The sequence below is a fragment of the Glycine soja genome, chromosome 4 (genome assembly GCF_004193775.1).
Source record: "Glycine soja cultivar W05 chromosome 4, ASM419377v2, whole genome shotgun sequence".
Classification (NCBI taxonomy): Eukaryota; Viridiplantae; Streptophyta; class Magnoliopsida; order Fabales; family Fabaceae; genus Glycine; species Glycine soja.
This window is the reverse complement of record NC_041005.1, coordinates 29,035,151-29,060,656: the sequence shown is the minus strand read 5'-3', so window position 1 is coordinate 29,060,656 and position 25,506 is coordinate 29,035,151. Positions and strand designations below refer to the sequence as shown.

Genomic DNA, 25,506 nt, shown 5'->3' with positions numbered 1-25,506 from the left:
GACAATAGTATGGCTTGGAACTTGGGAGTAGAATAATTCATCAGGCTGGCTATACCAGAGCAAATTTAAGGATAGGAGTGATTTGGAACAAGTACTCGATCAAGTTTAAAAACAAAATGAACTTGACACAATGGTCTAAAATTCTAAAATTATACAACCTGGGGAGAGATACTTCTTGAATGGGAATATATTACAACAACCTGAATCCCTTCCCTCCTTAACAAAAAGTTAACACAATAAAACAAAATACACATAACTAAGTTCATTATTTTCCTTGTGATTCATATCAATATCTAGAAGCTAAATGATGAACTCCGGCTAGTAGTTGTAACATTAAGAAAATAACATCCCAAAAAAATAGTACCAAAATTCACAGGCTTCAAGGGCAACTTCATCATTTGTATCCTTGTTGACTTGTAACGTGTATTCAATCACATTTCATAAATGTGGTTGCAGTGAGTTAACAATTACAATAGATAAGAAAGAGCATATAGAAATAACAATTTTTAAGAAAGCACATCAGTAAGAGATTTGGTGCTTACTGATATAAGTAGTTGGAAAATTAGAAATGCATATTGATATAATAAAATGCAAGATATTCTGATTTTACTGTTTCTGAATGAATTTTACTTACTCAAAATAATTAAACACGGAGATATATTGTGACAAAGAATAAAATAGATCAACCACCTCAAAGTGCAACATTCCAAAAACAATAAGCATATTCAATTAACTTTAAAAACTCCAATGAACCAAAACAAGCGCATCTCCAAGAAAGATGGGTAGGACTTCAATTAGTTGAACAAATGCTTCACAAACTTGGTCATCAATAGCAACTAGGATGGTTTCAATTGATTCCTGCATTAATAAGAAATAGTAATAACTCATTTGAGCAAAAAGCAGTTAATCAAATTCCTTGTGAAATATCAAAAATTAAAAGATAGAATACACATCGAGTAGAGGACAGGGTCAAAAGACCAAATCCTTCAACTACTAGCAATTCAAACTAGCAAGAATAAGGTTGGTTTGGAAAAGAAACATTAAATAATTCTGCAATAAACCAACATTGGGAAACATTTCATTTGAGACTTTGAGTTATACATCAAATACATGCACAAAATGCATTAAGAACTCACCAACTTTTGTACTTTAGCAGCAAGGTCATTAGCGAGAATATACATACCTTGAAGATATTGATCCATGGATACGTATAAGGCCAATACAAAACCATTGAGACTATTACTATCAATTCCCAACTTCATACTTTAATAACCAAAGAATTGAGATGATAGAATTAGAGTCTCATGATACACTTGTAGAAGACATTAACATAATGTATTGATTTACAAAACCTAGTAATAGCTTTCTCAATGAAGCATGAGGAGATTCTAAAAACTGAAACAAAAATAAAATAAAAGGAAAAATAAACAGTCGAGGATACATTTACAAGAAATGGAAGAAAACAATTATAAAAAGAAAATGTTGATGTTACCCGAAACAATATGCTAACCCTGGTGCATTAGAGTCAAGATATTGGGGAATATTCTCACAGATTTGCATGCACAGTAAAACATGAAGAGTTAAAAAGGTATTACATGAAAAAAGATTAAGGGCCATCGCCTCTATTACCCAGATTTTTAATTTTTGGTTCAAATGAGATAAGTGTCACTGACTCACTACTAAACCCATCGGCCAAACACATTAAACCCTAACTCGATGAGATTAGAAACACTTATTAAAGACAATAAAGAGAGAGAAAGAGACCAGATGCCCCGAAATTCCTCTACACAACCACAAAATTACTGTATCGAATTCTTACCCCAAGCGAATTGGAATCGAAACCAGAGAAGATGAATGGAACATATTATGGTGACAAATAGAGAGAGAGAAAGAGAAAGAGGTGGGTGTTATTAATTGACAGGGATATCCATGGCGGTGAGAATGTCAACAGCCTTAACGGCAACCTTGTGGAGGGCGTTGACGGAGAGGTGGCCTTGGTCCCTCTCGCGATGCCGCAAGATCACGATGAACCCTAGAGATGGGATTCGAAGAGAGACAACTCAAAGAGTGAGAGTGCGAGAGAGTGTGATGAAATCCTACCCCCCCCCCCCCAAGGACATTGGATAGAAGACTACAAGAAGATTGGGCCAGAGATGCAGGAGAAGGCCCTAGGGTAGATTTTGGGCCTATGGGCTCAGTATGAGCCTAGGATTTCATTATTTTTGGACCTTTTATTTAGGGCTCCATAAAGTAGGAAGGGTACCCTAGAAATGTAGGATATTTAAACCCTTGTATTTCAGGGCACCTAGACTAATTTTTGTATTAAGGTTAGTTTTGTAATTTCATGTGCATTACGTGAATATTTGATGTGTGTGTTGAGAAATAAATTTAATTGAATTGGGAGAAGCCCAATTCAATTAAATTTTAGAGGGGGAGGTGAGCATTTTCTTACTACACCCCATTGCCACATTATATAGTCACACTTTGTGCATGTCTTTCATGCTTTACATGCCTCATGACACCTAAACACACTTAGTGGAGAATCTTGGACTTGATCTTGGATTAGTGGACTGAACCATAGCTAAAATTCACAAATCATAATTAGTGAAATTTTGGCTCCAAAATTTGTCTCCACAAATTCAATTTCATATTCAAGTGAAATTTGAATAGAAATTCAAATTTCCCTCCAATTTTGTGTTACACTTAGGCTATAAATAGAGGTCATGTGTGTGTATTTTTTTAACTTTGATCATTTGAGAATTACACTTCGAAGTTCAGACCTCATTTGAGGCATAAAATTTCATGCTCCTTCTCTCCCTTAACTCATCTTCTCCTACCTTCAAGCTCTTATCCATGGCTTCCTATGGTGGTGAGCTTCTTCTTGACTCATCTTCTCCTTGAAGTGGCGTCTCCGATCATCTTTCTTCCTTCTCCATTCTGCTGTCGATCTTCAAGAGGCAAAAGACTCCATTGATGAAGAAGATCCAAGGCCTACAAGCTCCACATGGAGCTACATTAGAGTGGGGAGAAATAAAATAGTTAAAAGTGAAAAATATTCTAAGATGGTTTTGTAAGCAGCCTTCTAAGACGGTTTTTGCAAAATTGTCGTAAAGTTGTTGCATTTATTTACAGAAATGCCATCGTGTTTTTTTTCTAAGACGATGTTCGATCAACCGACGTAAAATTAGTGTCATAAAAAGTAATTTTTGTAGTAGTGTCCTGATAACTTATTTAAAAGTATTTTTTGTAATAAGATTTTTCAACAACTAACAATGAATATTTATTGGTATTTTTAAATGGGAGGGTTTGTTAGACCTAAAAGGCTTTTGAATAGCCTAAAGTTTGACCTTTTTAATTAATAGGATTTAATAAAAGTCTTGGTCTAATTTTATCTTTTGAAAAAGTCTTGCTTGATCTAGACTTGATGTGAGCAAGCCCATAGGTTCATGTCAAGTAGGGTGACCTATTTTCACCATACCTGTATGGGATTGAATGTAAAACGTTTTTATTCCAATAGGTGTGATGTTTTGGTTTATGTTTTAAATCCATGTAATTTGATGTTGTTGGTGTGAAGAACTTTCATGATTATGTAAAATCTATACAAATGTTAAGCTAATACCCTCGTTGGGTGTTACATATCAAGTTCACTACCATAACAACTTCGCACACCAAGTCCACAAGGCGATATTAAACCAACATGTAGCCCTAACGTGCATAGTCGATTCACGACTTTAATGGTACACAATCCATGTGAGTCTAACAGTCCACCATGTTAGCCACATGCAACTCTAACTGTTTAACAACTTTTCCTGTGAAAAATTATAACTATATAAACTCAAACTCAATAACTAGGTATGATATCTCTCGATCACTAACCTCTCTCATACTCTTACTAACTCAGGCATTAAAGTCCCTGTTGGTGGCCATCACCAGAGTTTTCTCACTGCCATGCAATAGTGGATGCGCGCGTCATGAGTTGTGGGGACAATTGTCCCACCATAGTTTTTTAAAAATATATTTAAGAATTTTTTCCCCATAAAAATTAAGTCTAACCCTCATAATATATATTTTTAAAAATGAATAAAGAAAATTACAAGATAAAAAATATGCTGATATTAATTTTACCACTTTATTATTTTAATTTTTATCATTCTTGCATCTCTAGTACTAAATACTTAGTAAGTCAATGATACCAAAATATATCTTGACACAATCCAAAACAGATAGAGAAAAGGAAAAAAAATTGTCACCACTTATTGTTATTCCTTGGATTAATTAGGTCCTGTAGTTTTCTAAAAATTGTTCAATATGATCCTTTACTTTTAAAAGGTTCAATTAGATCTTTTATTTTATAAAATGGATTCAATTTAGTCTCATTATTCTTTCATTTGCTCTAAAAAATTTAATAAGTAGAACCTAAGTTGGTTTTAACCAAATTAAACCCATTTTAAAAAATGAAGTACCTAATTGAACATTTTAAAAATAAAATACCTAATTGAATTATTCAAAAAAAAATTACCTAATTGAACATGCAAATGATTAGAGTACTAAATTGAACCATGCAAGTTAGAGGCAAAAAAGTTAAACCATTTTCTTATAGACTATTTTCTTGTGCTCACTAAATAAAATTTCTAGATCCACCACTGCTACATGTATGTTGTCATTAAAAAAATTTAGCTTTATGATTGGAACACCTGGCCACCATAGCTAATCCCAAGTCACAAATTCCTACCAAACATTGGCGTCATCTTTGTGAATCAACAAGTTCTCGATATTTTGTGGTTGCACTACCACCCTTGTCATTGCTTGAACACCCTTGATGTTGTGTGTAGGCCTCTATTACTCCTATCGATCTAGTGCAACACCAACTTTCATTGGGGTTCACACTAGAGCTTATGACCCTCCTTTAAAAATATTGGATGGTGCACAAGGAGCAACAACAATTCTTTGTTGAACTCAAGGCTAACACAATTGTGAGTGTCAAACATTTGATTTGATATGTTTTAATTACAACAGTTTAGTGTGAGATTATTTCCATTTACTCATTATTTTATTTTCTTATTTTGTAAACCTCCTTCATATAAATAAGAATATTTTGTGTGGTTTAATACAAAAGCACACAATAGTAAATAATTCTTACATGGTATTAGGGAAAGGTTGAGGGAATAACAAAAATTGTGCTTCTCTGGGGATCGTAACGGTCCTTGGTGGACCTCTTTTTGCTTGTCATGCTACTTTTGGCAACCTATTTTCACATCTAGTGAACCTTTTTACTCACCACACCATTTTTGACAATCTTCTTTCACTTGTTTCCCTTTTTTGTTGTAGTGTTCCTTTTGTGTGAAGAGTAACACAAAGATGTAATCGCACTTACACTACTACCACACTACCATCTCATTGGTGTGACCCTTTGATTAGAAGTGTCTCTCTCTAGGGAACCCAATGCCGCCAACTTCATAGTACATGTGCACAACCAACTCAACACACCGCTGCAGCGACCCCATGCAGGGTTCTTTTTTGGCAAGAGAAGTACATGCACATGATGCATAATGCATTACACTAGAATCACCTCCTTTCGCCTAAGGGCATACTTTATTCACTAGTGAACAATACTCAAAGCCACTATGGGCCTTTATTGGTTGTCACCGAGGTTTACTTGATGCAACCACATGACTCGAATTGTCTTCCTTTTTTGTTGGGTTTTCCATATATGTAGCAAGCTTTGTTCATATAACATATATGGTCCAACTTGAGGGAGAGTGTTAAAGATATGATTTGATGTTTTAATTACAATAGTTTAGTATGAGATCATTTCAATTATTACTCATTATTTTATTTCCTTATTTTGTAAACCTCCTTCAATATAAATAAGAATATTTTAATCATGTGTGGTGATGCAATCCTACCCCCCAAGGACATTGGATAGAAGACTCCAAGAAGATTGGGCCAGAGATGCAAGAGAAGACCTTAGGGTAGATTTTGGGCCTATGGGCTCAATATAAGCCCACTTATCTTTGTACATATTAGATTAGGATTTCATTATTTTTGGGCCTCGTATTTAGGGCTCCATAATGTAGGTAGGGTACCCTAGAAATGTAGGATTTTTCAACCCTTGTATTTTAGGACACCTATACTAGTTTTTGTATTAGGGGTAGTTTTGTAATTTCATATGCATTAAGTGAATATTTGATGTGTGTGTCGGGAAAAAAATTTAAAGCCCAATCCAATTAAATTTTAGAAGGGGAGGTGAAGAATTTCTTGTTACACCCCATTGCCACATCATATAGTCACACTTTGTGCATGTCCTTCATGCTTTACATGCCTCATGACACCTAAGCACACTTAGTGGAGAATCTTGGACTTGATCTTTGATTAGTGGGCTGAACCATAGCTAAAATTCACTAATCATAATTAGTGAAATTTTGGCTCCACAAATTCAATTTCAAATTCAAGTGAAATTTGAATAGAAATTCAAATTTCCCTCCAATTTTGTGTGACACTTAGGCTACAAATAGAGGTCGTGTGTGTGTATTTTTTGAACTTTGATCATTTGAGAATTACACTTCAAAGTTCAGACCTCATTTGAGGCATAAAATTTCATGCTCCTTTTCTCCCTTCACTCATCTTCTCCTACCTTCAAGCTCTTATCCATGGCTTCCTATGGTGGTGAGCTTCTTCTTGACTCATCTTCTCTTGAAGTGGCATCTCCGATCATCTTTCTTCATGATCCATTCCACTGCCATTCATCTTCAAGAAGCAAATGAATCTATTGATTAAGAAGATTCAAGGCCTACAAGCTCCACATGGAGTTACATCATGTGGTACCAAGAGCATCTTCGTCTAGATGATGTTCTTTTGTTTCCTCTATCTTTTTGTTCAATGAATTTACTTTAATTCCTTGTTATTTGTATTACTCTCCATGTATATCCTCCATTGTCTTGTGGTTTGGTTCTATTTAGAGTAGATTCAAAAAACTAAACCGATTAAATCTTAGATCTACACTTGTTCTTGCATTTCTATGGTTCAAATTTTATAGATCTACACTTGAATCATGTTTTTGTGTTGATTTTAGGTTCTATCATTTTTCAGTCATAATCTTCTTGTGTTGAACCTTTAGATCTAAATTTTCTTCCAAAATATTAATTATAAAAAAAAACACAAAAATCTATGTAAATCATTTTATCCATGTTATCTTTGAGTCATGTAGTCATAATAATTGTTACATTATGTTCTAAGTTTGTGTTGAATTTTGATTTTGTTGATTGAATTCTAGACACATTTGTTCATGTATTCTTGTCGTTCTTAGACTATCTTTTGAATTTTGAGTCTAATTCATGCATGTTATTTAGTTCATAACATGTTCTAAATCAATTCCTAGGAGTAGTCTTGTTGTTGAACTTTGTTTTGTTTTCTAAGTTTCCTATATGATGCCTATGAAGAAATTGAGTTGTGGTGCTGAGTTGTGGCTGGATTTGTGAATCAAAATAAGTCTTAAGCTCTCTTGAATTGTGTTATTCAAGAAAATTGAGCATAAGAAAACACAAATTGTAATTATCCAAGACTTAAGCAATTTAAACACTACTCTTGATTTCTAGGTTGAAATCACTGGTGTTGGCAGCTTGAACATACAAACTTGTAAAAATTAATGGGAATTGGTCACTGCAAATTTTAAGCTGAAATTTTTATTGACGTTTCTAGACATCTGGAAAAAAATTATAAAAAAGAACCAAGTGATTTGGATAAAATAAAAAAATACAAAAAATTACACAAGTTGGCAGGAAAATCAGTGTTCAGGAAAAAAAAGTGAAAGGGAAGTGTGCTTGTTGTTTTGGCTCGAAATTTGTTATATAATTGGTTCCTATTTTATACCAATCTTGGTTATTAAATTTTAATTGAAAATAAATGTGGAAAAAAGTGCCAAAACTAGAGGTTTCTTGAGTCTTTTTTTTATAGTTTTTTTTACTCTACTCTAGAGCCCTTCTAGGTTTTTCTTTGAGTCCTAGCTTTGATTTTGTGTGCTTTTCATTGCTTTAATTGTTGAATAATCCTTGAAAATTTGTCTTGTTAAAACTCTATTGTTTTTGCTTTCATTTCATTTTTTGGTCTTTGGTTATTGCTTGTCTCTTTGTTTCCTTATTTGTGAGTTGCCATATAGGGAATTGGAAAGGAGGAATGATGCCATCCCTTGAAGAATTTGTGTCAAGAAGAAAGGGGCCAACCACCTTAAAAGCTATTGGACTAAGAAGCACTCCAAATTGAGTGAATCATCAAAGAGAGCATAACCACCAAAATTGAGGACCGTTTTGTAATTTTGTAATTGGCAGTTTACTTACCTTCATTGCTTTCAAGTTTTGTAACAAAAAGGTCTTTCATTGGAAGTGTGTTGGAAGCCTCTAATAGGTTACCAAACTTCCATTTGTGTTAATAATTTTAGGCAATTTTCCCTTAGGATAGTGAGTATTCTATTGGGAACCTTAAATGTGGTCATCCATACACTTCTAGGATCCGCCTAGTTTACATTTCTTGCACTTTAATTTCTTGCTTACTTTTATAGCTTATTTTCTTTACTAGTCACACCTAGTTTATCTTGTAATTACATAATACTTTCTTCTTGCTTATCACGCTTATCTTGAGTTCTTTTGAACCCTAACTTTTACCTTTTACAAACCCCTAACAAGAAAGAACCACAACTTAGGAACCAACATGAGTCACCATTCATCTAGTGTTAATGGTGAGGGTACTAGTCATAAGGATCCTTTATCTAGAATCTTAAATGAGTTTAGTTCCCTCAAGTTACGGAAAGAAAAACTAGAAGGAAAATAAAGGGTAGAAATAAATCAAGATAAGCGAGAACAAATAAGAGAAGAAGAAAGAAGAAAAATAATTAAAGAAATGAAAAGAGAAAAACATGCCTCCTATAGTAGTCATGACTCTTGCAAGAGTTTAAGTAAAGAACTTAGTGACTATTATAGAGGGCGCCATAGTTCACATACTAAACATCATTCCCAAAGAAGAGAAAAGGATAAAAGGCCTTAAGAGGTTAACATTAGCCTCCCATATTTCCATGGAAAAGATAATGTTGAGGCCTACTTAGATGGGGAAATGAAGGTTGAACAACTCTTTGTTTGCCATCATATTAGCGAAGAGAGAAAAGTTCCATTGGCTACCCTTAGCTTTCAAGGGTATGCCCTCTATTGGTGGACTTCCCTTGTTAGGGAACGAAGGATTCATGGGTATCCTCTAGTAGAGTATTGGAATGATCTTAAGAGTGCCCTTAGGAAAAGGCACATTCCCTCATTCTATGAAAGGGAGCTTATGGACAAGTTCCAAAGGCTTAGACAAGGGAGTATGAGAATTGAAGAATATAGACAACAAATGGAACTACTCCTTTTAAGAGCTAGAATTAGGGAGGAGGAAAGAACAAGCATAGCTAGGTTCCTTAGTGGGCTTAATATGGAAGTGAGGGACAAGGTTGAACTCCTTCCATATAGGGACCTAGATGAGCTAGTCCAACTTTGTATAAGAGTGGAGCAACAACTTAAAAGAAAGACTTCTTCAAAATCTTATGGCTTTCACTCTTATCCAAGGCAAGACCAAGCCCAAGGAATTTTGAGGGCTACACCTTCAAAACCCAAGGAAAATAAGGGTAAGACCATAGAGAAATCCACCACTAAGACTAGTTCCCAAGAAAGGATTGGCAACATTAAATGCTTTAAATGTCTTGGGAGAGGTCACATTGTCTCTCAATGCCCCACAAAGAAAACCATGATTATGAGGGTTCAAGACATTTATAGTAGTCAAGAGGAGACTACTTCTTCCCCTTCCTCTAGTGGAAGTGAAGATGAAGTAAGGGGTGAAGAGTCTAGTGAGGAAGTCTATCCCCATGAAGAAGGTGACCTCCTAATGGTTAGATGGCTCCTTAGAGGTCAATCTTGTGATCTATCTCAAACCCAAAGAGAGAACATCTTTCATACAAGATGCAAAATTTTAGATAAAACTTGTTCTCTCACTGTGGATAGTGGATCTTGTTGCAATTATTGTAGCACAAGATTAGTTTCCAAATTGAACCTCACTATCATTCCCCACCCAAAACCTTAGAAACTTCAATGGCTCAACGGGAAATGGGAAATGATAGTTAACCAACAAGTGAAGGTACCTTTCTCCATTTGGACATATAAGGATGAAGTTAATTGTGATATAGTTCACATAGAGGCAGGGCATATTCTTTAAGGAAGGCCATGGCAATTTGATAGGAAGATCATTTACAATGGCCTAACTAATGAGATTACCCTCACCCATCTTGGCACTAAATTTGTGTTGCATCCTCAAACACCTTCACAAGTGGCCAAAGATTAACTAACTATGAAAGATAAGAGGGGTGAGGAAGAAAAACTAGAAAAACAAAAGAAAAAGAAGGATAGTAAAGCCTTGTCTTCAAAGGCCAAGGGGAAGGAAAAAAGGAAAAGGATTCCTCCAAGAAGATTGTTAAGAAGCAAAATCATTTTGCAACAAAAGGTGATATCAAAAGAGCACTCCTTCTTAAACAATCTTTCTACCTTCTCCTATCAAGGGAAACATCCCTTAGCATTGTCATACCTCTTGAGCTTGAGGTTATTCCTTAAGTAAAGGAGTTGTTGGATGAGGGTTTGGGTCGTAAGAGCTTAACTCCTTGTGCTTTGTTGGTGCCCAAAATAGGTATTATGAGGCATCGAATCCCTATGATGGGTGGTATGATGAATGTGTTGAGTAGAGAAACCCTCTTTTGTAAAATCACCCATGCATCCAACATCTTCATGATTCACATAAATAGGGACTCATTAGGTAGTTTTGTTCTTATTTTTAGTTTCAATACAAACTCAGTTGCTCATATGGGACACCTTAGGTTTGTTGTACCTTTTGGTAGGAATAATCAGCATTAAAATACAGAAAAAGGTATGTTTATTGCATTATTTTCCTTAATTTTTTAAATGGTGATCAAGGGGTTCCCATGGACCCTAAGAGAATAAAGGTCATTCTTGAGTGGCCCACCCCACCAAGTATAAGGAAAATTTGGGGCTTCCATGACTTAACAAACTTTTACAAAAGGTGTGTCCCATTTTTTCTATATTTATAGCACCACTCATTGAGTTGGTGAGGAATCATGTTCCCTCATGGGAAGATGCCCAAGAAAGGGGTTTTCAGACCTTACCCTACTCCAACATGCTAATCACCACTAATATATATGTTATTATTCTTTTTACAGGTGTTGAGGGAAGAAGCTCCGAGATTCAAGAACCTCTGGATTTGAGGTCAAATTCTTTTCAAGGGGGAGGGAATGATGCAATCCTACCCCCCAAGGGCATTGGATAGAAGACTCCAAGAAGATTGGGCCAGAGATGTAGGAGAAGGTCCTAGGATTCTCATGGGCCTTAGGGTAAATTTTGGGTGTATGGGCTCAATATAAGCCCACTTATCTTTGTACATATTAGATTAGGATTTCATTATTTTTGGACCTTGTATTTAGGGCTCCATAATGTAGGTAGGGTACCCTAGAAATGTAGGATTTTTCAGCCCTTGTATTTTAGGGCACCTAGACTAGTTTTTATGTTAAGGATAATTTTGTAATTTCACGTGTATTACGTGAATATTTGATGTGTGTGTTGAGAAATAAATTTAATTGAATTGGGAAAAGTCCAATTCAATTAAATTTTTGAGGGGGAGGTGAGCATTTGGTTGCTACACCCCATTGCTACATCATATAGTCACACTTTGTGCATGTCTTTCATGCTTTACATGCCTCATGACACCTAAGCACACTTAGTAGAGAATCTTGGACTTGATCTTGGATTAGTGGGTTGAACCATAGCTAAAATTCACTAATCATAATTAGTGAAATTTTGGCTCCAAAATTTGGCTCCACAAATTCAATTTCAAATTCAAGTGAAATTTGAATAGAAATTCAAATTTCCTTCCAATTTTGTGTGACACTTAGGCTATAAATAGAGGTCATGTATGTGCATTTTTTGAACTTTGATCATTTGAGAATTACACTTCAAATTTCAGACCTCATTTGAGGCACAAAATTTCGTGCTCCTTCTCTCCCTCCACTCATCTTCTCCTACCTTCAAGCTCTTATCCATGGCTTCCTATGGAGGGGAGCTTCTTCTTGACTCATCTTCTCCTTGAAGTGACGTCTTCGATCATCTTTCTTCCTTATCCATTCCACTGCCGTTCATCTTCAAGAAGGAAAGGACTCCATTGATGAAGAAGATCGAAGGCCTACAAGCTCAACATGGAGCTACATCATATGGTCTGATACGACAAGCCACGACAATATATAATTCTTATAGTGAGCACTATCATATAGTCCATCACAAAATCCCTAACCATTAATTGCTATCGAAAGCTTTCATTCATTACTAAAAAAATAGGCTTTTTACATCGGTTATTAAGGACTTTCAATATCGGTTACTAACCGATGTTGAAACTACGGATGTTAAAGTATCAACGTTAACATCAACTTTTTAAAAATCGATGTTTTCTTCTCACCAACATCAACATTCAGAAAAATCAATGTTGTCAATAATAAATAGATGTTGTTGTTTATTGACATTGGTTTCTCTACAATAGTATAGTGTAATGTACTTTAATTACAAACAAATCCAAAATAAAACAAAGTTAGAAGTTTCATCTGAATAATTTGAGTTCAAACTTGCAAATTTTGTGATTGTGCAAAATTCGTCCATCCATTTCCAATTTTTGTAGTCTTCCTCGAATGATTATAAACAATCCTACACTTCGTAATCCCTTCCAAGTTTAGATGGGTGAATCTTGCAGCTTCATAAATAAGTACATGGTATTGGCACATCATGAAATTAACATTAAATTCGTATTGATTAGAAAAAAAAACATAAAAATCTATGCATGAAAAATGATAGAACCTAAAATCAACACAAAAACATGATTCTAGATCTACAAAATTTGAACCATAGAAATTCAAGAACAAGTATAGATCTAAGATTTAATCGATTTATTTTTTTTAATCTACTCTAAACTGTTGGATCGAGTGGCCTCAGAATAATTAAGAAGGGGGGGTTGAATTAATTATTCCTAAACCTTTACTAATTAAAAAAATTACTCTTTTAAGGCTTTTACTAAATTGTTAAGAGAATGAGGAGTAGAAGAGAAACTTAACAGAAAGTAAAAGCGGAAATTAAATGCACAGCGGAAAGTAAAAGAGTAGGGAAGAAGAAAACAAACACACAAGAGTTTTTATACTGGTTCGGCAACAACTCGTGCCTACATCCAGTCCCCAAGCGACCTGCGGTCCTTGAGATTTCATTCAACCTTGTAAAAATCCTTTTACAAGCAAAGATCCACAAGGGATGTACCCTCCCTTGTTCTCTTTGAACCTAGTTGATGTACCCTCCACTAGAACTGATCCACAAGAGATGTACCCTCTCTTGTTCTCAGTCAAACCCAAGTAGATGTACCCTCTACTTGTACCACAAAGGATGTACCCTCCAATGTGTTGAGACAAAGATCTCAGGTTGTTAAACCTTTGATACTTTGTGAATGGGGATACAAAAAAATTCTCAGGCAGTTAGTCCTTTGAACACTTTTGTATAAGGGAATTGGAAGAATCAAAAGAATTTTCAGACTGTGTCGTTTTGAATTCTTTGACAAGGGAGAAGGGAGACACAAAAAGAATTCAGGCGGTTAGTCCTTGGTGAATTCTTTTTGGCAAAGGGAGAAGGGAATGAAAAGATGAATAGCACAAGTTTTCAAGGTTTGGAAAACTAGAAAACTTCAGAAAGCTTTTGGTACAAAGAAGAAGAAGAAATTCAAAGAGATTCAAGGCTTGTAAAGGATTGTAATGAAATGATTGGAAAAGTATTCAAGATTGAAAGAATGAATTAATTGATTGAAATTGCAAAACAAAGCCTTGCTTTTATAGACTGTTCGTGTCTGGTCAAGAAGACCATTTAGAAGAGTTACAACTTTTAGAAAACCTTAAAACCAATTTGAAAAAGTCAAAAACCTTTTGAAGAGTTACATCTTTTGATTTTTTCAGAAACAGTCACTGGTAATTGATTACCAAATTAGTGTAATCGATTACACAAAGCTTTTAAGTGAAAGGATGTGACTCTTCACCTTTGAATTTGAATTTCAACGTTCAAGGGCACTGGTAATCGATTACCAAAACATTGTAATCGATTACAGCTTTTTGAAAATAATTGGAACATTGTAAATTCAGTTTGAAAACTTTTTCAAACTCATTTTGCTACTGGTAATCGATTACCATAAAAATCTTTGGTAAAGGTTTTGTCAAAAACTCATGTGCTATTCAAAGTTTTGAAAAAACTTTTTAATACTTATCTTGATTGAGTCTTTTCTTGAGTCTTGAATCTTGATCTTGATTCTTGAGATCTTGAATCTTGAATCTTGATTCTTGATTCTTGATTCTAGGCTTTCTTCTTGAGTCTTGAATTCTTCTTGATTCTTGAACTCTTGAATTGTTCTTGATTCACTTGAGTTGTTCTTTGATCTTTGAGATTTTTGTTCATCACTTTTGTCATCATCTTTTGTTGTCATCATTGTTATTATCAAAACACCTTTGAATCGCATTCACAATGAAGCCTTTCTTCTACATAAACAGCACAAAACCACAAGACAATGGAGGATATACATGGAGAATAAGATGAAGAACAAGGAATCAAAGAGAATTCACCGAACAAAAAGATAGAGGAAGCAAAAGAACATCACCTAGATGAAGATGCTCTTGATACCACATGGTGTAAGCTCCATTGGAGCTTGTAGGCCTAGGATCTTCTTCATCAATGGATTCCTTCGCTTCTTGGAAGATGAATGGCAATGGGATGGAGAAGGAAGAGAGAGAAGAGACACCACTTCAAGGAGAAGATGAGTCTAGAAGAAGCTCATCACCATAGGAGGCCATGGATAAGAGCTTGGAGGAAGAAGGAGATGAATGAAGGGAGAGGAAGAGAAGAGCACGATATTTTGTGCTCTAAAAGAGCTTAGAAATCTGAAGTTTAATTTTCAAATGATCAAAGTTCCAAAAAATGCACACACATGACCTCTATTTATAGCCTAATTGTCATACAAAATTGGAAGGAAATTTGAATTTTCAATTCAAATTTCACTTGAATTTGAAATTGAATTTGTGGAGCCAAATTGTGGAGCCAAAATTTCACTAATTATGATTAGTGAATTTTAGCTATGGTTCAGCCCACTAATCCAAGATCAAGTCCAAGATTCTCCACTAAGTGTGCTTATGTGTCATGAGGCATGTAAAGCATGAAAGACATGCACAAAGTATGACTATATGATGTGGCAATGTGGTGTAGCAAGCAAATACTCACCTCCCCCTCTAAAATTTAATTGGATTGGGCTTCTCCCAATTCAATTAAATTTATTTTCCAACACACACATCAAATATTCACTTAGTGCATGTGAAATTGCAAAACTACCCCTAATACAAAAACTAGTCTAGGTGCCCTAAAATACAAGGGCTAAAAAATCCTATATTCTAGGGTACTCTACCTACATTATGGAGCCCTAAATACAAGGACCAAATATAATGACATCCTAATCTAATATGTACAAAGATAATTTGACCTAACCTTGGCCCATGGGCTCAGAAATCTACCCTGAGGTTCATGAGAACCCTAAGGCCTTCTTCAACAGCTCTAGCCCAATCCTCATGGAGCCTCCGGCTCATGGCTCTAGTGATTGGTCGCTTCCTAGGGAAGATTGCATCAGTTTCACTACTGGAAATATGACATACAACGTCGGTTATTAACTACATACAACGACAGTTTATATCTATCTTTGAAACCAACGTCATTGAAAGTTAACACTTTCAACGACAGTTACAACAAACTCATCTTAAAAAATATGCATCTTTCTAGCAAAGGACCGTCTTAGAAGGGTGTTAAGGACCGTCTTAGAAGGGTATCTTTCTAAGATGGTCCTTTGTTAATTGTGCTTTTAATTAATTGTTTTTAATATAATATTTGCTATTGGATATAAATGCATGTGAAGAATTAAAATTTCCCATAATCACTTGATAAGCTTAATATTTAATGGTAATTTAAGAAAAAGCCCAAGCCAAACTTCATTAATTTTAACAGAAACGCAAACACAAAGTAAACAGGCAGAAAATCATAAGACATGCAAAAAGTTATCATTAATTTTCAGTTGTTTTTAGACTAGCTGTTGTCTAACATGTGTAATGATGAGACAATGTTGAATACTTGTAATATTGTTTACATGTTGTAACAAAAGTATTTTGCAGAATGTCCCAAAAGATTTCTCTAAATCTTTCCCTCTCCCTGGTTTTGTACCTTCAGTTTGGACTTTAAGCTGTTGTAGTTGATAATTGGTTTGCAGGCTTTACTGACAAAGTCACAAATCTGAGAAGAATGGGTGCCTTTAACGCATGAGTTACTGGCACACACAAATTCATCATTTTATTGTATACAAAAATAATTACCTTCTCAATAAAGGCCCAAACCATATTTTCAATGTCTTGCATAATGGTATCTGGTTGACCATCTGCAATATCCCGAACAACATTATCATATTACACTCCAGATTTATAATGTAATAGTGCTCGGAAATTTAATTTTAACTTTGGTTGACATGCAAAAAATCAATATTAGAAACTCACCAACAGCTACTTTAGTAATCCCTGGAAGATCAACAAGAGTCACATTGACAACTGCAAAGTCAACAAATTCAATGCATGAAATGGGTTCCTAAATAATAATATTGAATTAAAAAAAAAAAGAGTAACGAGACAAGAGCACAAACAAGTTGTATGTAGCCAAGGCAAGTAAAATAAGTTTATGCTCTCATAATATTGACAATTTGAAAAGTAACTCATATGAGACAGGCTGAGACTGTGAAGTAAAAGATAGTAGTTGTTATTCAACTCCAGATTTAAAAAAGAGTGGTAGTTACTAGTTAGTAGTTGCACCATCAATACTTAAGTTATTTGATAAGAAAACCAAATTGCCCAATACTTTGGGTTTAGGACCAAAACAAAGCAAACATAAAAATGATGCACATTAATGAAGTGCTAAAGTACAACATAATTGTCATTGTATGGTTTGTATTCTGCAAGTAAATAATCATTGATAAAAATATAGCAACAACAACCAACAAGATGGTAATAGGAAACAGACAATCAACTGATTAGTTTAAACTTAAAAATAATTGAATTATGGATGTTCTTCGTTCTCACAACCTTGATAATAAATAAAATAATATTTTATTGCTAATATTTATATCTCACCATGAGGGGAGTAGATACTCAGATGGATGGGTACAGATGAAATACCCTTATTGCGACTTATTTCTCTATTAGTCTCATCAGCAATCTCCTACCTAACAACAGCTATAGAACAAGACAAAATTAGTAACTACAAAACAGAAACATAAACATCAAAACATAACAACATAAAATAAGAAAACTAGTTAATGCAAAAGTCATCAAATGCAACATTTGAATATTTGATAACCTGCCCCCTCCCCATGAAAGAGAACAATAATTAACACTCGCTTCTGGAAATGATCATAAGCTGCATTTACTTTTAAGATATTAAGATAAGTTACTTGCTAATTGCGTCCACACACTGATGTTAAGTGTAATATACATTAAACCATATGTATGCGAAAATGTTTTATGTAACAAAATACCAAAATCAATAAATTTCTTCCTTGGAAGGTGCATAAATTCAACGTATTCTCTCCCTTCATCAATCTTATGAAGCTGCAAAACAAGAGGACGCCGAGTAACAATCCCTACATAAAACAGTGGTTCAATCATATAGAAACTCATTAAAGGGAGAGAGCAAGAGAAATAATCATAAGTCTAAGTACATATATTATAACAGACTCAATTACCAGAGGCACGAGGTAAAAAGTCCTTCCCGATAACACTCTCTAACACTAAAGATTTCCTAGAGCTCTGCAAATAAAAAATAATGGATAAATTTAAATCGTATATGTTTATGACTACAAGAAATATAAAATGGAAACATTAAAATTGATCCAAAAAAATGGTTAGCAATTATTTGTAAAGAAACGTGCAATAAATGACAGAGAAAAGAACCTCGAATCTAACATTAACAAATTGAAAAATATGCTTTTAAAATAAATTTAATCCAACTGATGTCTTGGGTGAATTTATGCAAGACATTTAATGGATGCCAGTAACGCATGCCAACATACACTTTGGCTGGGACATTCTTTCACCAAAGACATATGCAATACTCTTCAGCCTGTGGACAAAACCATCAAAAGATCAAAAAGAGCTACGTAGAACAATGAGGAGGAAAAACAAAGACATTGAATATCTAAGATTTTTAATTCACTATTGGTAAGTAAACTGGCCAGTTCCATATTCACAAATACCTTATTTTAGAAACTGGTGATTCAACTATAACTGTTGAAGAATCATAAATAAGGAGTACTAAAAAACATATAAGCCTTGTTAAGTTTATAACCCAAAACCCAAAACATATAAGTCAACTGAGACAAAACAAATAGTTAGTAAATAGTGCATGCAACAACTAATGCTAAAAATGGTCTTTTGGGAATCTTTTAACACAAGTTTAAATGTTGGTCTTGTTGGTTTGTCCTTTGCCCATAGGAAAGTTCCAGAATGAATTAGAGTTGTGAAGGAGTATGTACAATGCAACAACTGAAGGTAAAAATTGTCCCAATGGGTTCAGTGTCAAAGTCAATGTCCAACTACAGAATAGAGTGTCCAAATTAGAAGGTGACAACAAGTTTTGAAATGCATACTAGAAAATTGAAAACAATTTACAAATCACATATTGTGCCAACAAGGGCATAGGCAACAACAAAAGGAAGAGAAGTAAGATAATTAGCTCTTGTTAATGGGTGAACTCGACCCTCAAAGTTCCTATTTCCAGACAGTACAACTGCAACTATTATATCTGCAATATTCAGAAAACTAATGCTTAGGTAACCTCGGAGATTCACAAGTGAGTACTAAGAAAAAATACCATTTACCAAAGGAAATGTACCATTTTCGGAAATTGCAGATGCAACAACTTCATTAATATCCCCTGAATTTCCAACGCACGTGGTGCATCCTTACCCAACTATATTAAACCCTAGCTCATTCAAATACTTCTGCAAGCCACTGAAAGCGCCAGGAGCAATTCAGGAATGAAGACAATTTAGCAACATAAATATGAATTCCACCATGTTATGGATTTAAACACTTGACTATATTCTAAAGAATACCTCCTCTGCAAATACTTAGTTACAACACCAGAACCTGGGGCAAGGCTTGTTTTAATCCATGGCTTCACCTAATATTCAATATCAAATTGTGAAACAATTACAAACAATTAGCAACAAAAAACATTGGGCAAAGGGGAAAAAATAAATCTCATCATGTATTTTATCAAATATGTATCTAACTACTGGACTGTAAAAACAACAAGAAGCCTAAAAACAATTGCTAGTGTAACTTCAACATTATTCATAAATGGGAAACCAACAAGAATACAAAGTTGTATGAGGTGCTACATTAGCCAAGACAATAATGTTATATAGATATAAATGCAATCAGACACCAAATGTAAAACCCAGATTATGCTTGTCAACACTATATCACATAGGCCAATTATGGCACTGGAGCATAGCAAGGGGCAAACCTTCTTGTTGGATTTATGCATATAATTTGTGCAAGCATATCATAATTGAGTAAAACCATAAAGTTATAATGATGAAGGTACAAAATGCAAAGCCATCTACTGACCTGCAATCCCTATTCACATGCTTTCTTTGCAACCAATGCAGCTACAAGCATTACGCTAGGATTTGAAGTATTTGTACAACTAGTGATAACAACATCACCGTGCCTAAGATGTGCTGGTGTCCCTTGGAATGTGAACGCTGCAACCTTATTATGAGATTCTTTTGGTACAACAAAACCCTGTAACAATATTATACAATTTGAACCACAAAAATGACCAAGGCTGTCATATGGCACAAGCCACAAAATACTAAAGGCATATCACTAGTATAAGTATATAGTCAATCGCACAATTCAAGTTCCTGGTCACAGATCTGCATGAATGTAAATTTAAATTTCCACCCTAGGTAATCAAAGGTGAAGGACATCCTTGAGGTGCTAAATGTTTTTTTTAACACCCATGAAGTAAGGGACCAAAACATGCACACTTCTCATAAGATAGCTATTAAATTAAAAAATAAAAAAGTAAAATACATGACTATTTTGTATTAATTTCCACATGAATTTATTGAATAAGCAGCTCACTCATTATAAAAATAAAATATTCAAATGAAATATAACATACATATATTTTTATTTTTTGACTATTTTACGACCTTTAGAATCACAAAAGTTAAATGGCTGGCCTCTTTTAGTTTCTTCTTTTATATAAATATATCAGTAAGGTGCTAGAGGTGCTCCTCATCTGAATTATTAAGATGCTAAAACTAGTCACTATTGTACCCTTCTAGCCTTGGATTAGTACATTTGAAGGGTGATTTCATGGTGGACCTCCCACCCCAACCACATGCAGGCACGTGCGTGCACACACACATAGATGCTGCTCCAACGACCCACCTCGTCGCTACGGTATCCACACTCTAATATTCAATAATTTCATTTTTTTTATAAAAAGAACTCCCTTAATTTTTGCTTATGAAAATAGAAGTGATTTTGTTACAACATAAATTCATCCAACAACACGCCATTACTTAAGTGAATATACATAATTACATAGAAACAATAATTTGGTACATGTCATACACATAACAAAAATTAAATATGTTCATATATATAATTAAAATTCCAATTTTACATCTTTAACTCAACAAAATAAAACTTAAAAACCAACTACGGAGGAGTTGATTACAAAACACAACTCTCTCCCAAAATAACGCCAACGTCATCACGTTGGCTCGACGGCTCCTCACCAGAATCTTACTCCCTACACCCTGCCACTGTCATTCTGCTCCCACGAACAAGGTTCGTGATCATCACAGGTATCAACCACACGATACAAAATTGCAAGGGTGAGTTTATTATAAAAGAACCAATACCAATTCCAAATAACCACAATTAGCAAGGAACATAGGCAAACATGATAAGCATACGCAACAATCATTATTCAACACTCATATCCAACAAATATTCATCATTCACATCCAACAATTACTCATCATCCATTCATGGACCCAATCAAGACTGCACAGAATGATGCATGCACCTGACTCAACACTCAGATGCAATGTGGTACGTACCAACAACAACCAAATCTCAGGAAATAGCCTAAGTGTGTCCACACGACACTCTCACTTAGGGAACTGTGCTGAGTTTGTCGAGACCACCTGGTTGTGCATTTAACAGCCCCCCTCCCATAGGTGATCAGCCTGGGAGCCCAAAGGTGTTCCCTACCAAGTGACAAGCCCCCTAGTACAAAGTACACTTGGCCACAGTTACTCTATTTCCTGTGTCGTATGAGCTATGATCACGACCAAAAGTAAGTGCCAAAGACCATGGACCAATTAAAGCGCCTAAGCATCCCCTCAGAAATGCTTAGATTCTCTAACCACGCTAGTTACCCACGTCTGGGCCACCCGAAAAGGTCAGTGCACTCTACCCCCCCATGACATACACTCCATACGACGTATGATCGTGGCCAAAAGCTAGTGCCAAAGACCCTGCAAGGTCAGTGCACAGTGCCTCCCATGAACATACACAACATGCACATGCCAATGCATTTCCAACATCAATCAACATTCCATTTCCATGTCATTCACAACATAAATATCATCTCATCTCAATGACGTTATCAACAACAACAACAACCTCATTTCATATTCACATATTGATCAATAATAACAATTCATGTTGACATGGTTTTTATTAACAACGTCATCTCAAATCAATATCATCATAATTATCATTATCATCACATATCAATTAAAATCCTCAATAGCAACATCAACAACAATTCAAACAAACACAACAATATCATTTCCACAAGCACGGTCTTCAAACAACACATTTCAAACAACCAAAACAATATCATTCGTCACAATACATACATACATACATACATACATATATATATATATATATATATATATATATATATATATATATATCGCATCCCATTAGTTAAAACATAATTTTCTTTGAAGAAAAATCAGCATGCAACAGGGACAGGCAGATATCCTCATAGTTAGGTTCCCTGACCCTGACTATGGTGTTAAAACGGTAAATTTTATAATAAACTCCCCTTACCTATCGTGAGCTACCCTGTGGATTCCTCGTCGTGTCACTTGAAGATTCCTTTTTGTCCTTGCTCTTCGATTCCACAGAAGCCTCTCGAAGAAAACGAAAGGTCAGATTAGGGTTTTCCTTCTCTACCGAAACCGCAAGCCAAGTTGGAAGATTCCGCTTTGGTTGAAGGGTTCCTCTCAGTGTGGGTTTTCAATGGAGAACAATGATGGTTTGTGGTGGCTAATGGTGGCCGTGGGTGATGGAGAAAGTGCTTGGAACTTTAGAAATGGCTTTGGAAGAAAGAAAGAAGAAGGAATGACGTTTTTCCTAAGCTACACGAAAACAAAGGCTGAAGTGCTTAAATAAGAAATGCTCTCGGGAACGGAAGCTTTGAGCACACTCCAGATATCTTCTCAAAGATCCCAATGGTCAGATCATGGACAAGTGTCTTGTAAAGTTGCAGACCAAATTTCGAGAAGATCCAACGGTTAACGAAGGCTGGGCAGCATTTTTACCGAGGCAGCTTCATGTAGCTTTCACTAGAAGCTTCATTAAGAGGCTTCCTCCAGATGCTTCCTCGTGGCTTCATTGAGAAGCTTTCTCAAGAGGCTTCTTTGAGAATCTAGATCCTTATCTATCCACACCCCTCTATTAACTAAATTAACCTCCTTAAAAATAATTACGAATGAAAATAACGCAACAAATAATCAAACATCAAACATAATTAGTAATAATATATAGATATATATATCAGGGTGTTACAGCTGCTACTAAGACTGCAACGCCTTTTGAAAACTCATATTGGAAAAGTGGAGATATAAAAACTTCAACACTATAGATGGAACAGATAAAATAATAAAAAAAACACGACACTCCATATTGGATCGAATGGCCACGGAATAATTAAGAAAGGGGGTTGAATTAATTATGAACGTGTCTTGACTAATTAAAAATTTATCCTTCTTAATGTTACTAGATTCAATTAGGCTTTACTACTAAGTTATGAGAAAGTAAAGAACAAAAACAATAACTTAGACAAAAGTAAAGCAGAAAAAAAAAGTGCACAGCGGAAAGATAAAGAGTGTAGGGAAGAAGAAGACAAACACAAGATTTATACTGGTTCGGCCATAACCCGTGCCTACGTCCAGTCTCCAAGCAACCACCGATTCTTGAGGTTTACAATAACCTTGTAAAATCCTTTACAAGCAAAGATCCACAAGGGATGTACCCTCCACTTAAACTGATCCACAAGAGATGTACCCTCTCTTGTTCTCAGTATAACAACCCAAGTAGATGTACCCTCTACTTGTACCACAAAGGATGTACCCTCCAATGTGTTAAGACAAAGAATTCTTAGGCGGTTAGTCCCTTGAATCTTTGTAAGGGGAAACAAAAGATATCTCAGGCGGTTAGTCCTTCGAAATGTTTTGTTTAAAGGGAAGAGGAAGAATCAAAAGAATTCTCAGGCAGTTAGTCTTTTGAATCTTTTGGCAAGAGGGAGAAGGAAGAAACAAAAGAATTCTCAGGCGGTTAGTCCTTTGAATCTTTTGACAAGAGAGAAGGAATGAAGAAGAAGAATAGCACAAGTTTTTGGTCAATGAACTTTTCTTGAAAGAGAAAGTATTGAACAAAAACTTTTAGAAAGATGAAGAGAAATGAAAGAAAAAAAATTTGTTATGCATTCTTTGAAATTTGTGCCATGGTCATATATTTATAGTCATTTGATGACTCAAGTTAAAAGTTGTGACTCTTGGCAATTTCTTCAAAACTAGTCACTTCAAAAGTTGTGACTTTTGTGAAAACTAGTCACTTAAAAGTTGTGACTCTTTTTGAAAACTGGTCACTTAAAAATTGTGACTCTTAAAAAATTTTCAGAAAACTAGTCACTTTAAGAATTGTGACTTTTGGTAATTTATTTTTCAAAGTAAGTCACTCGTAACCGATTACCATCATAGTGTAATCGATTACACATCAACAGATGTGACTCTTCATGTTTAAATTTGAAAATCAAAATGTTTAGAAGCACTGGTAGTCGATTACAAGTATTGTGTAATTGATTACACAAGTTTGAAATGATTTGAAAATGTTTTATCACAAGTTGTGACTCTTGAAATTTGAAATCTAATGTTTTAAAACATTGGTAATCGATTACATGATTATGGTAATCGATTACAGCTTTGTAAATCAGTTTGAAAACAATGTTCGCTACTGGTAATCGATTATTGTTTTCTGGTAATCGATTACCAGAGAGTAAAACTCTTTGGTAAAATTTTTATTTTTGAAAAATTCTTTTGAACAAAATTGTGCTATTCAATAGTTTTTGAAAACCTCTTTTAATACTTATCTTGATTAAGTCTTCTCTTGATTCTTGAATCTTGAGTCTTGATTCTTGAATCTTGAATCTTGATCTTGATTCTAGAAACTTTATTGACTCTTGATTCTTTGGCATCATCAAAATAATCTTGGAAGACATTGCTTCTACACTCCACAATGTTGTTAGACATCACATAATTGCTAACTGAGTACCTTACAAATGCAGTCAAATTTAAGCATCAATTATGTGTCCCCTCCTCCTTTTTTTGTTAGAATACACACTAAATAATGGTAAGAATGACATTTTCAACAAATTTGTAAGATCTTATAGCAATTAGGAGTTAATGGTAATCTAACAATTTTTTTATAAGAGAGGGCATGTGTAGCAAATGCCAAATATAAGGAATGGGAGAAAAGTTTACTTTTACTTTTAAGTGGCATAAACGCAAGAACTCATTACCTTTTTGGACCTGAGACACAGGGTTCTACATCCTCAAGATTGAGTTCAAAATATGATGAGTACACTGTCTCCACTTGGGGTTGTACAAAAGCAAAATCCCAGTCAGACCAGGTCCTTCCAGTACTATCCAAAAACAATACATGCATAGCATACCTCGCTGTAATCCACAAACATCTTATTTGCTCGTAAGTAGGATTCTATCTTAGAAACCTGTAAGAAATACATGTCAGCACATATAGACACACTAAAATACAATGACATAGGTGTTTACTTACAATCTCATCACTTCTGCCTGTTAGTCTCAAATATTGCAAAGTGACACGATCCACATCAAAGAAGCCCATGGTTACACCATACTCAGGAGACATGTTTGCTATGGTGGCATGATCTGCCAAAGACAGTTCATTCATGCCTTCCCCTGCATTGGTAAAAA

The 25,506-nt window shown here is 34.9% G+C and overlaps 1 pseudogene; it reads right to left on the bottom strand.

Annotated features, from left to right (window-relative positions):
- Positions 1-735: 735 nt before the first annotated feature.
- Positions 736-25,483, bottom strand: LOC114410718 (annotated as a pseudogene).
- Between the last annotated feature and the right edge of the window lie 23 nt (positions 25,484-25,506).